Consider the following 15,022-nt stretch of genomic DNA (forward strand, 5'->3'; position numbering starts at 1 on the left):
TGAGCCATTTTAATCGACGCACCCGAATCTCTCGGCTTCTAAGAGATAATAAAAAAAATGGTTTATACCAAGGGGGCCATTTATACGTGCAGTTAGTTTTGACATTGAACTTTATTTCTAAAATCATTTGAAGGTCAAATAGTTTTTTTAAAGGCAACCCCTATTTTTGATACCGGATTCGAAAAGAGCGGGAAATTTTATGTCCGAAATGGTATAAAGAATTTTATTTTTATGACCTTCAGAAGATCATTTCAAGGTTAAATGCTAAAAAAACTGTCGGTGCGATATTCGATTGCGTTTTCTGATAGAATAATCGTATATAATGTACACGGAGAAAGATAGTTCGAGAAACGTTACCAAACTCAGTTAAATAAACTCGGGACCTATAGACACTTTGATAAAGTTTTATTTCTAGTTCGGTAAAACGAAATTGGGCAATACCTCATTCACAAACATGAAAGTGTGACGAATTAATACTAATGTCTACCGAACTGTACTTTAATTAATACTGTACTTGGTAGTTGACATTTTAATGGACATAATTGTAAAATATATAAAACGTTAGATAAAGATTAATGAATAGTTGGGTAAAACGCGGTCGAGGACTCGCCGAATCGGTAGGAAATGTGAGAGGGTTTACAGGATATTCATGAGGGATTCACTGACGCTCAAGAAACTTTAACTACCAGTTTGGTAAACCGTAAGCTTCTGTGAATAAAAAAGAACATACGCAGTCAACAGCATACAACCTTTATATAAACATTAGTCACAGCCAGTCAGAATACAATTTCATACACATAAACTAACGTACGTAAACGCTAACGACGTAAGCCAGACGGCTAACCTAACAGTTGGGATACCGGAAAAAATCTTGACTATAAAGTTAAAGTACGAGTACTCCAGGGCCGTCAAAAAAATATCTGGGGCCCGTTTCAGACAATTTTTTTATTGTAACCTTTAACTGATGAGCGGAGGTTTTTTTAATGGATGAAAAGTGAATAAGAATATTAGATAATTTTTTATTAAAAATTTTCTAACCTTGAAACCCCAAATTATTTAATTTTTAATATTTTAAATGTCTGCATCGTCTACTTTTTCTTAATCTTTTTGATGTAAAATAATCAAGTCATTAAAATTAAGCATTGAAAACCAGAACATTAAGTTTATACAAAATCTTTTAAATTAAATTAGGTTAGAATGTTTTTTTTACATATTTTAATTTAAAATTCTCATAATTAAACCCTCGACAATATTAAAAATGTAGAAATATAAATGTTGGATAATTTTCAATATCTAAACTTAAATTGAAAATAGCTTAATGTTTAATATGTGCAATTTATCATATAGTTTCGAATGTTTTTTTTTACATATTTCAATTTTGAATACTCACAATTAGACACTCGAAAATATTAAAAATGTATAAATAAAAATGATGGATAATTTTGAAGGTCTAAACTTAAAAGTTTTTAATTCTAAATCCTCCGAATTGAAGCAATTTTTATTGTATATCGTTAGAATTTAAACTGGTTTAATAGTGAAACTTGCATAATTTTCAACGTTTAATTTAAAAAATTAAAAAATTTTCAATTTTGAAGATGTATAAATAACAATTCTGAAATTTTAATGATTTTTAAGATAATAAGTCAAGTTTTAAATTCTAATTCTTCTAAATTCAATAAGTACCAATGTGCAAAATATAAAAAAATTAATTAATTTGTCTGAAAAATTTTTTCCTAATAATTAATTAAATTGATTTATTTTTCAATTAAATTAAATCGTACCGTATTATTTAACTAAAATTTTGATTTTACCTTTTAAATTTTAAATCGAAGGAGTGACTAGATTCATTGGACTTCATACTACATTCCATTTTAAGATTTTACAGAAATATAATTTATTCTCTTGAATAAAAAATTTAGAATTGTTTAGCAGTTGTCAAAAATTAAATTTTTTACCTCTGCTCACCTCTGCAGCCTTATCCAGCCAAATGATTATCATGTATTTTACTATGGAGTTGGCACACATATTGCCTAGTACATGTTGAACATTTTTTCGAAATCTAGAATAGTTTTTAAAATCGGACTATTTATGTCATTTATGTATTTTCATTCATCACACTCAATACCTAAAATTTTTAAATTATTTAAGATGTCAACAATTGTAATTTTTAATTACAAATTTGAATTTCAAAAAGGAATAAGGTACAAAAAAGTGATGATCGCGAGGATATAAGGTTTTGGAATATAAAGATTTTATTTTACTGAACAAAGTTTTTTTATTTATTATAAATAATAAATTTCCTCATAAATCAATTATACCAATTTTTCCTACTAAATACATATAAAACAATTTTTCATCCCACTTAACGGAAGAAAAAGCTAAAAATTTGGTAGGAAACTCTAACGTGACCGAAACCATTAAAATGGCAGCACTGAGGCTTAAGCCAGGGGCGTCAACTTCTATCCATGATAACTAAATTTTTAATTTCCCATTTTAATGAAATCTCATTTTATTTTGCAATTTTACAAAATAATTTTTATTAATAAATACTAAACGACAATGAGGACTGCAAGTAATTTAAAAATTCAGCACGTTTTTCCAAATTAGAACATTGGTGAATATCTTCGAGGTGCTCAGTACTTGCATACGATCCTGAAAGATTAGGAAGGCGATCAAAGATACTGCGTGACTATCGGTTTACCAAACTATCGAATAAAGTGTAACGTGGTAAAAGTGAAAAGCTCGCTCCTTTCATAAAATATGCAGGAAATTATAAAATAACGAAACCTTTAAGTAAATAATACATTTTTTACCTAGAAAGAATAACCAAAATTTATCATTCTGTAATGGAGTTTGAGGGAATTATTGTCATTGCATAATTTAAAGTTTGCTTGACTTTACATTTGCAAACATTACTTAACAAGCATGAAACTTTATCCAATTTTTCCTGAATGTGTGACAGCATAGCTTTCAATAATTACACCACCTGCATTAATGATTACTTTTGAAAATATTTACTGTACATTTGGAAAATTTAATCTGCGTTATTAAAGTTGACCAAACTGTCATTTATTCTTTAACATTTTGCAAGACACAAATTATTACAATAATGTCAAACATTTTCCTTTTGGTCCATATATCCTAATTAAACTTGAAAGTTTGATAAAGTTTCCTAACCAAATTTTGTCTGTGTACCCTTATGAGGAATATTCAACTTAAATGTGATAACGCCAACGCACGCGACACGACTTGACGGTACTTAACCAAAAATATTATCAATAAAAAGCTAACCGAAAAGTTAGGGCTAGAAATTCCTGCTCGCGGAATTGAGCAACATGAAGCTAGACGTTGGCTAAAATTAAAATGTGCTCGCTCGCTCCATTAAATCATGAAATTTCCATCTCGGGCAAGCAAAGCATGAAGGTGTCTAACTGCGCGCATGCATAGCGATCTTATAACCTAAACGCGAGTAGTAGCACCTTATGCTTTGTTCGCCCGAGATAGAACTTTTATGATTTGATGGAGCGAGTAAGCATCTTTTAGTTTTGGCCAATTTCTAGCTCTACACGGAAAAAATTTATCCGTAAAAAAGTCACGAATTTGTAGCTAGGTCTCGGATACGGGATAAAAAAATTAAATTCCTATTCCTATGAAAAATGTGTGGATAAATTTAGAACTTTTTTACGAACAGTTAGAATTTCCTACGAAAAGTTCCTGAACATTTTATACTTAAATATAAAAAGAGGAAAATTTTATTTGTGCGATTTAATTTGTATTTATAAATTCGCACAAATCTGAGTATTTAAAACCCTGAACTCGGCAGTTTCTAATCATAAACCATGAGTGCGTAAGCACGCGCAGCCATCGAGGCTGAACATTGTAGGAATAATAAAAATTCTAGCCACTCATCCGACGAATTCAAACCACAGTTATGCGTGCACGTCCGCGCCGAGCGGGTGGGAAAGAGTGTGTGCGGGCCGCGTAAAGACGAACATACGTCGTAGTTCCCAGATTTGTCGGGCAAGCTCGTGAGTGCTCTGTTTTTTTCCCAATCACTCATAATATTTTTGTAATTATTTACGGAAAAAAAGTGATAAGCGGTTTTAGACTTATCATATCGAGTTCGTCAATTCTTTTTCAGAATTCACAGATTACTTACGATATTACATCAATGTCCAATTAATTTTTCTCATGTCCGAGACCTAGCTATTAGTTCGTGACTTTTTTACGTCCACATTTTTTGCGTGCATCTTGCTCAATTCTTTTACCTAAAACTTCCTAGCGCTAACTTCTACGTTAGCTTTTTATTGTTATATATATATATATATAATTAAAAATTTGTCATAGGGACAACCGCAGGATTTCGCCGGGAGCGGGTGCTAATCTGAAAAATTGCACCCGCTTCCAGCGAAATCGCGGTAAAATTTCAGCCATAACCACGTCTCACAACCGTGAGATAGGTATATATATATATATATATATATCGCCGATGCTTATGAGAAGGAACCCGTAAATTACATCGCTGTGAAGAAACACTTCTTATCATAACGTGTAACGGGGCAGAAGAATCACTTTTAAATACTCTTTATTGTGCCTGAACTATATTGCAGGACTTCTTTATTATAACAGACCTTTGTCGGTCAAGGGTACAAAATGGACTGACTACCCCGTACAAGGGAAACAGTGGCAACGGGTCCCTCCTTCTAGGACTCGATGAGTGGGGAGGATGGAAGATCCTTTGACATTCTTGTTACAATCCCCGTTTTAGATGAGGTTTAGTCTCTAAACCTTTTTGCTGACTTTTATTTTAACATCTGTAGTCTTAATTCTACGATCTACATCTTTTGTCTCTGCCGTAGATGCAGTAGGAGCGACAGTATAATGCACTGTTGGTGTTGCGGTGACCTGGGTTTTTACGCAAAATATACAAATTTTTTTAGGAATACATTCACGAAGTCGGGCGAAAATTCCGCATTTGTAACACATAAAAACTATGATTGCAGCAATGGCTGTATATCCTAAGTACTGCAGCCAACTGGTGGCCTGTTCAGTCCAGGTTCGCGTTCTTCTGTCTCTAGTGACCTTATTTATTGCATTTTCGATGTCGTAGACTGATTGTTTTAAATTATTTAAATTCAGAGGCCTGATTTCTTGTGTCAACGGTATTAGCTTGTCTTTTATAGAATCTAATTGTTTGTAGGTATACGCTAATGATGTATTTTTCCTGTAGCTTATTTCTCTTATTAGTGTGTCGGTAGAGCTTAATTTTAATATAATATTTAATCCGTTCAATATACATTTGTCTTTACTCACAATCTTTGTAGGGCCCTGGATTTTAATTTTATCATGACCTAATTCACACAATGCATCAACTTCTATTGGTTCGTGGGTTATTAAAATGTATCCACTCATAAGTGGTATAAATGCGATATTCATCATTTTAAAGGGTGAATATTTGCACTCATCCTTGATTGTATTTACATTCATTATTAATATACTATTCTCGTAGCTATTTTTTTCGACATTAAATACGTGGGTTGCGTTCCTTTACAAATTTTCATCTGACCATAATTTTTACATCGTACTAATATTGTTTTATCCGTAGGTACGTATGTAGTGTGCCCCTGTCCCATCAATAGGTATTCGTAGACAGAAATTATGGCAAGGAAAACTGAACCAATTTGTTTGGGAATAGGAATTAAGTGTTTAATTTCATAGATTTCTGTTTCTGGGATAGGAATGTGGATGGAATAAACAAATCTATTCTTGGTGATAGCCACGTTGACTGTCGAGATGTCGACAATATGCTGGAAGTTTGTCTGTTTTAAAGGAATGGTGTATTTGACGTTGAATTTTTCTTCGAATTCTTTCATCTCAAGTATCAATATTGCTGGTGTTAGGAGTTGAGGATGAATTATTCCGTTTTTTCCGTCATTTATCGCATCTATCAGTAAGTTGATGTCTTCACCCAATTCATCAACTATCATCATGCAAACCGTCATTTGATTTGAGATGACTATATTTTTAGTATTTCTGTTGGCACCGTTAACTATATGATTGATATGATTATTATTTTCTCGACTATGTATTTCAAGTTTCTTGAAATCCATAGAGGCTGAATTCAATAATACTTTTATTATCTTTGTTTGATTAGAAATACTTTGTGACATGACTTTGTTGCCATTGAACAGTTTATCTAGCTCTTCGTTGATATATTTCATATCGTTTTCACTTAATGTACCAAAAAGTGTTTTGGATACATCGCCTATGAAGTTAAAAAACCCTCTTCTAGCTCGCGTTTTGCCTAGAAGTTGATTTAAAAGGTTTCTTTGATTGTTTAAACGCTGTATTCTTGATTTTATTAAGTTCAGCTCAAATTGTTCTAAACAGTCATCACATTGATGTAACACGGATGGGAAAATGTGTTGCAATGATTCGCATCAGTTGTGATGACTTCAGCTGAGATGATCTTCAATATCCATAATAAGATAAGGGCCATCATCTGAAACATCATTGATAATAGGGCATCAGTTGATTCGCATGTATTCTAGTTCGCTTGTTGTTGAACAGGATTGTGTAATTATTGTTCTCCTGTCTCTCTGTTATTACTGCTGGGCCTTTCCATGAGGGAGAAAGTTTGTTCTCTGGATGGTTATTAATAAACTTGACCAGATCCCCAGGCTCGAAGATACCTTGCGGTATAGACATTTTGGAATCTTGTAACTTTTTGTATTTGATTTTTTGTCTCTCTATTTTCTCTTTTGCTTTTTGGAGATAGTGCTCATGCTTTCTTTTCCATAGATTAATTAATTCCTCATACCTGACATTTGGCGTGGTGCTTAATATCGAGGGCAAATTTACATCTCTACCAAAGGTCAGTTGAAAGGGTGAGTATCCGGTGCCTTCATGTTTCATAGTATTGTATGCCATACACATTATTTTTAAATTTTGATCCCATTCAGTGCTATGATCCTCGATGCTGGTTTTCAGTAAATTTTTAATAGTCGAGTGGGCTCTTTCTAGTGCCCCATTGCTTTGTGGATGGTCAACCGTAATTTGGATGTGCTTAATCTTGAATAAATTTTCAAAATTCTATACCAGTTCAGACACAAAGTTTTGTCCCTGATCTGTTAAGATATTCTTTGGTGCTCCGAATAGGTATATGTAGTGGTCGAATAACCCTTCTATAATGCTTTCGGATGTCGCATTCCTAAGAGGTATCAAGATTAAGTACTTTGTGAGCATATTTTGGATGCTGAGAATATACTCGTTTCCTGAAAGTGTCAAGGGTAAAGGTCCGAAAATGTCCATAGCTATTTTATCGTTGGGCTTGACAGGCGTGTCTGGAATAATTGCTGGACATTGTCTTTTAATTCTAACCGTTTTTTGGAGTTGACAAACCGGACATCATTTGATGTAGTGGATGATTTCTTGTTCCATATTTTTCCATTCTCCAAGAGTTCTAGCTCTTTCAATGGTTTTCTCTCCCCAAAGTGTTGTGCCGTAATAGATCTATGTGATTCCTTTATAATTTCCCTTTTTTTCTTCTTGTGTGAGCTCTGCTCGTGGCGTGTAGCATGTGTGAAATTGTTGGTCTTCATGCTTTTGGCTCAAGAAGTTGAGATAGTCCCGAATCTTTACTTTTTCTAAAGGCGTAATTGTTGGGTCTATGAAGTGGTATCGTGTAATTGTTAGTTTAGAGGCCATGGTCTCTCGGTTTATTCTATCCAACACTTCCAGCCATTCAGCCTCGTTAAATCGAGGTAGTTTATATTGAGATGTATCCTGGATTTTCTTCCTTTCTTTGGATATAGTGCGCCAGAGATTTCCTCCGGCGTTAGGTTTAACATTTTCTCTGCTAGGCATTCTGTTTGTGATGTATTTTTTGTATTCTCTTAACAAATTTTCTCTACCATCCGTAAATCCTTCCTCATCCGAGATAAGTTGATCTGCATCCATACGACGTTGGGGAAGGTAGATAGAAGCATTAGCTATATCTGAGGCTGTTGACTCTTCTCCTTCCGTGGACGTTTCGGCTCCTACTACGTCTGTTTCATCCTGCGAATCAGATTCCGATGGCGTATTTTGTAGGGGGTGGTCTTCTTGAATAGGAAATAGTCTGGATAGACAGTCCGCAGCTTTATTTTCCTTTCCTTTTATGTGTTCTATGCTGTATTCATATTCGACCAAACGTGATCTCCATCGTATCAATCGTGAAGAGGCATCCTTTACGTTGAGTAACCATATTAATGCTTGATGGTCCGTTTGGAATGTGAACTTCCTTTCCAATAGATATTGTCTTAATCTTTTGCAAGCACAAACTATAGCTAACAGTTCCTTTTCTGTTGTGGTGTAATTGATCTCGGCTTTGTTCAACGTTCTTGATATATAGCAACAAGGGTGGGCGTTCTGAGATAGTACTGCTCCTAATCCATAATTAGATGCGTAGTCCGGAAATCTCAAAACCGGTGCTGAACATAATAATTCCTTTATTTTATCAAAAGATTCTTGGCAATTTTTTGTCCAATCAAAAGGTGTTTCCTTTTGGGTTAGAATTGTCAGCGGTTTACAAATTTGTGAGAAATTTTGTATGAACTTCCTATAGTATCCTGCGAGTCCCAAAAAACTCTGAACTTGAGTGACATTCTGTGGCGATTTGAAATCACGCACCGCTTGTATTTTTATAGGGTTAGGTTTCACTCCGTCCTTGGTTATGAGATGTCCCAAGTATTCAAGTTCTGGACGTAGATACTCGCACTTATCGGGCTCTAGTTTTAACCCTGTCTTCCTTAGTCTTTCAAATAACTTAATTAAATTCTCATTATGCTCTTTCAAGGTTGACCCAAATACGACAATGTCATCGAGAGAAACAAAACATTGCTTTCCTACTAATCCTCTCAAGGCGTTGTCCATCATCCTTTGAAACGTGGCAGGCCCATTTTTGAGACCAAATGGTAATCTATTAAACTCAAAATGACCTTCAGATGTCGAGAAAGCCGTGTATTTCTTTGATGTTTCACTCATTGGGATTTGATGAAACCCTGAGCTGAGGTCGAAGGCAGAAAAGAATTTTGCATCCCCTAATTGATCTAAAATGTCCTCAATGATAGGTAACGGATACGCATCTTGTTCCGTGTCCTCGTTTATCTTTCTAAAATCGATTACTATGCGCCATTTCTTTTTGCCAGGCGTGTCTTCCTTTTTTGGGACCACCCAAATCGGCGAATTAAAGGGTGAATTTGAATCTCGTATGACGCCTTTTTCTTTCAAGTCCTGCATTTGTGTTTTTATTTCTTCTTGGTGACATTGGGGAGGACGATAAGATTTAAAATTCACTATCTTTCCGGTTTTCAAAATTATTTCATGTTCTACTAAATCGGTACATGGAAAGGGCCTGCTTCAAGGTTAAAAATGTCACTGTATCCTGCTACCATTTTCCATAAATAAGGACGTTCTTTTTCTTCTATGTGGTCCAATCTTGTTTTGTTTAATAGATCTTGTATCCGTTTTGCCTGATTTCCTTCTGAACTAGTGACACTGACTCTACTTTTTTCTTTAATTTGATCTATTTTATCATACTTTAAACAGCTTGGTATTTTTAAGGGGGTTTTTTCATAATTATATAAGGGTACAACTAATTCTTGATTCTCAATTTTGTAAATGTCGTCCGGATTGAGTCGTGATTTTCTATATAGACATCTTGATGCTTTTCTACCACTTTGATCCGAGTAATCTGTTATCAATATGAAGGAAATCTTTAGTTATCTGATGTTTATTATATGCATTAAAGAATTGCGGCCGATAATACCTTCTTCTGGTAAGGGGAAATCATCATCAATTATGTGAAATAAATGCAACTTCTCTAAGTATGGTATCCTCACTGCTTGATAAGAATAATTAATATCTCTCCCCATGGAAAAACGTTTTCTCATATCAAATGGTATACTTTCTACGGGTACTTCACAATGTTTAATGATATTGATAGAGGCTCCGGAATCTACTAGTAATCTATAGGTGCGTCCATCCGAATGCTTTCCATGTATGCATTGTAATCGTCCGCTGATTGCAGAAACTCTGCAGATTCTTCGTAGCGTTCGATTTCGTCCTGTTCCTGTGGTGTCACTTCGTAACATTCTAATGGGTCTTGTAGATCTTTCATCTCTTGTATATTTCTGATTTCTGGCGGTCTTCTCTGAGATGTTCCATTTCGAAAACCCTGCTTTTTGATTTCGCATAGCATTGTCTCTCCAAATGGCCCTGTTTTTTACAGAAGTTACAAGTCATTTGCATCCTATGTTGTGAAGGTAGTCCGTGGTTCGGACTACAACTACTACAACTTGGTTGTACTGGTCGAGGTGGTATTAAAACTTTCGTTCGCGAACGTTCTCTGCACTACACTTCTGCTTCCAAGGCTTCCTGTAAAGCTTGGTTCAAACTTTTGGGTTTCAAGGGCCGCACTTGATGGCTAATGTCATCGCGTAGGTTTATAACGTATCTCTTTGTGGCAGATTTCTCCTCCATTTGAAGAGCTAATTTCCGCTCTGTTCTGGACGAAAATTCTGATTGAATTGTATAAATCAATTCATTATACGTGCTTCTAAATTTTTGATTATAAAACTGTACTGAATCGTGATTTTGCCTGATTGTTTCAAGCTTACTACGACACGTTTCCAGAGTGGTTTTAGTAGCTAAATTTGTTTTTAAAGCGCTGTAAAGATCGTCGTAGCTATTTATAGGGTAGTGCCGGATTGCTCTTTTAGCACTTCCAATTATTTTCTCTGTTAAAATGTAGTCTAATAGTAAACTAGGTTGGGAACATCTTAGCCTCGCACGTTTCACGGTATTACTGAAATCATGTACGCCAACGTCATCTTGGCCATTTAAAATCTCGACCGTGTGGATAATTTCTTTAGCTTGGGAAAGCGGTTCAACGTTTTCCATTCGGTGTATCGCTGGTAGCGATGGGTTGTTTCTTGGAAAAATGCGATGAGCTGGTGCTGGCAGCCGGTAAGCATACTGCGTGAAGGAATTTGGGACTTGAACACATTGCTGGTCAATGACCTGCGACGAGGAACTTGAGGGCTGATCACCTATTCGGCTAGATCTCACAGATTCACGTGCGGGTGCTGGCTGCTACACTGAATGACAGGATTTGGGGGCTGAAGTCGAATACGCGGCTGTGGGTCTGTGTTAGACCACTGGGCTACGGAATGTATGGGCTGAACATTTTGAAACTGATCATCACACTGTGCGAAGGAATTTGGGGGAACGCCGGGCGAGATGGGTCTGTCGTTAGTGTTAGACCACTGTGGGACGGGTTGTATGGGCCGAACACTTAGAAACTGATCACTACACTGTGAGAAAGAATTTGGGGGAGCGCCGGGCGAGATGGGTCATTCTGGGCCACCCGCTGTTTGCGTGTGATCGTGCGTTTCCTCGTCTGGCGACAGTGCCTTTTCAGACGACTCGGAGTGCTGTGGCGGCGATGCTTCCTTTTCAGAGAATTTGGAATGCTGTGAATGGTCGTTCGATTCATCCTCTGTGACCAAGGCATTGCTAAACTGAGCGAGGTTTCTGATTTCGCCCGCCCGCTTCAGGTTTTCCTCATTCAAAGTCATCAGGCTAGTTTCAAACCTGCCCTGTTTCTCATCTATTATTTGAAGTTTATTCAGGATCAATGTTAGAACATCCTGCTCTTATTTTGACGAATGTTTCGTAGGCATAGTGGGAGCGGTCGTACTGCGCTCAGATATGGAACTATCCGAATCTGTGGAAGTGTCTGTAAGTGTGCGATAATTTGTACTTAAATTTTCCCTATAGGCATGGAAAGCCAGCTTTAAACCTGGTTGCGAGTGTCGGATGTAAGTGTAGCGAACGCGTAACAATATGAAGTATAATGTCTAAGCACAAATTTTCTAGCTTTTTTCCTAAATCATTTATTTTTCAAAAATTAATTCTACGCTTACGGGGTCATGCTATGCCAACAGTATACCGATGCCAAAAAAATTTTCTATTTGATTTTCTAAAAATTCGCTCACTTTCTCTTTGTTGAAACTCTGCTTTCTGGTTGTCAGGTTGCACCGTAGTAACAGTCCGGAGTCTTGGATTTATCCCTCGATATTAATCACCGTAGAGATTTCGTTCCACTGCAAGTTCTGCTTCCTGGTTGTCGGGCTGCACCGTAGTAACAGTCCGGAAGTCCTCGATTTTAACCACCGTAGTGATTTCCGTTTTCCAGATTGTCTTCCAAAGATAGGGTCTTTTGATCTCTAAATTACTCCGTAGAGACAAGAATCGTGTACTCCTATCCTGACAGGATCGCCAATTTTGTAACGGGTCAGAAGAATCACTTTTAAATACTCTTTATTGTGCCTGAAATATATTGCAGGACTTCTTTGTTATAACAGACCTTTGCCGGTCAAGCGTAGAAAATGGAATGCCTATCCCGTACAAGGGAAACAGTGGAAACGGGTCCCTCCTTCTAGGAGTCGACGAGTGGGGAGGATGGAAGATCCTTTGACATTCTTGTTACAAACGCCATGAAAAAAACTCAGCTCTATAAAATATGATGAACAAAAAATATATGTTTTGTGATAACGCCATGAAAAAAATCTTATGAATGAAAATACCGTGATAAGTAACTTATTAAGATGGTATCGTCAAAAATTATTGATGAAAACGCTCGGGAAGCAAATCATTTCACATCGTTTCTTCAAGTGAATAATTACTTCTTCCTATTGTTATAATTATAATGGTTTATTATTTTATTAGTGTTAAAGTATGTTATATAATTTATTATTAAATGCTTGTATTTTTTTTTTAGATTAACCCTTTGTTGCACGTATTTTTCTGTTTAGTGAATTTAATTGAAAATTCTTACTCGGGGGTTTTTGGGGTCACTGATTACGAATGTGAAGTCAGAATTTCGAAAATTTCAGTTCAAGATGGCGGATGCAAGATGGCGATTTCAAAATTTTGAAAAAAGAGATAATTGAGTTTGAAAATCTCTACTTGGGGGTTTTTAGGGTCACTGATTACGAATCTGAAGTCCGAAGTTCGAAATTTTCAATTCAAGAGGGCGGATTCAAGATGGCGATTTCAACATTTTGAATAAAGAGATATATGAGCTTGAAAATATCTACTTGGGTGTTTATAGGGTCGCTGATTACAAATTTGAATTCAGAATTTAGAAATATTCAAATTAAAGATAGCAGATTCAAGATGGCGGTTTCGAAATTTTGAAAAAAATGTATGTGCTGCAAAATCTATGCTCTAGGGTTTTTTGGGTCGCTGATTACGATCGCTATTCTACGATTAGATTCACGTAATTCTTCAAAATAGATCTCATATGGCCAACACTGACGCATAAATCTGGTTGAAATGTTGATGAAATTTTTTAAATTTTACTCTTACATAGCGTAATCCATAAATTCCATAAATGCTTACATTATGGAAATGAAAGTATTTAAAATCTCATCTACGATTTCGAAGATTTACGTATCAATGTACATTAAATTTGATCGAATAATTTAAATTTTAATTTAGTAACTTGAAATTCGTAATCAGCGACCATAAAAACCCCGTTATACCAATTTTGAAAAGAATCAAAAGTTTATTTAGAATACACGTTTACCATATTAGATCCGCCATTTTGTTTTCGGAACTTTTGAGATTAGAATCGTAATCAGCAACCTTCAAAACCCCTTCATACCAAATTTGAAAAGAATCGAACGTTTATTTAGCATACTCGTCCGCTATATTGGATCCGCCATTTTGTTTTCGGAATTTTTGAAACCGGATTCGTAATCAGAGATTTTTGTCCACTGTGTGGCAGCGTAAAACACAATATTTTAACTTGATATTTATTTATAGTTTTTTGCATAGTCCACCAATAATACTTTTTTAACGGCAAAATGATTTTAATAGTTTTTTCTTGGAATAAAAGAGTTTAATTAAATTCATGAGTAAGGTTTCTTTTCACGGCGCTTATAGGAATAAGGTTTTTTCTCAGCATTTACAGAAATATATATTTTTTTCGTAGCATTTTACTGAAATGTATTCTTCTTCACGGTGTTTTAACACAATGTTTTTTTTCAAAGCGACCTAATAAACAATTTATTTTTCACGGCGTCTTCGAAAAAGGTTTTTTTTTCATAGCTTTATTTTGCAAGTTTTTTTATAAGCAGCGGTGACACACACACACACACACACACACACACACACACACACACACACACACACACACACACACACACACACACACACACACACACACACACACACACACACACACACACACACACACACACACACACACACACACATATCCCAGCTCCTCCACCATTCGGTTCTGTTTTGATTCCTCTAGAATCAAACCGAAGGGCCTATGACAAAGCCACCAAACGCGTCATCGGGTTGCGGATAGAGGGTCCCTGTACCAAGGGTTTCTGCTGAATATGGTTACAAAAATAAATAGGCAGTCGCGGACAATTGTCCAGGGGTGGTCCCGAAGGAATTAACCCCCAAGCGGAGGTGTGAAAATCGTGCCGAAAGCTGAATGGCACCTGGGTGAGGTGTCTAGAACGGTGACTCTGGGATACCAGGCGACCTCTCAGAGTAAGCAGCCTTATCCTTGCATTCGGGGCTCTACAAGGATGGACGAACCCCTTTCCCTAGCTTCTCGTGGGAACAATAATGACAACACCAAACATAGTTGTAGTAAGTGCGGTTCAAAATAACAGAACGCGCAGGGCTCCCGACAATGGGTCGGCCAACAATGCTGACCAATCTAGAGCTGGGGGAGCCAATGAAAATGGATTCAATGCGATGGATCGGTGGGATCTCGTGACCTTTGGGTGGACGGAGCGACTAAATCACGACTTGCTAGACTGCTACGATGCGAGTGTGGCCCGTGAACGGAGTTACATGGCACGGCTGCATGCTCTGTGGTGCGAGAAACACCCGGAGCTTTCGCACTTTTCGCAGCAACGTCTGCGAAACCATGCTGAACTACTCCGTAAAA

At 36.3% G+C, this 15,022-nt stretch overlaps 1 protein-coding gene across 4 annotated transcripts in view; it reads left to right on the forward strand.

The window, feature by feature from the left end:
• Window positions 1–15,022, forward strand: part of LOC117168193 (zinc finger protein 711-like) — a 43,928-nt gene that overhangs the window by 12,729 nt on the left and 16,177 nt on the right. The gene's annotated exons all lie outside the window — the stretch shown is intronic.

Source organism: Belonocnema kinseyi, chromosome 2, assembly GCF_010883055.1.
Source record: "Belonocnema kinseyi isolate 2016_QV_RU_SX_M_011 chromosome 2, B_treatae_v1, whole genome shotgun sequence".
In the NCBI taxonomy this organism is placed as follows: domain Eukaryota; kingdom Metazoa; phylum Arthropoda; class Insecta; order Hymenoptera; family Cynipidae; genus Belonocnema; species Belonocnema kinseyi.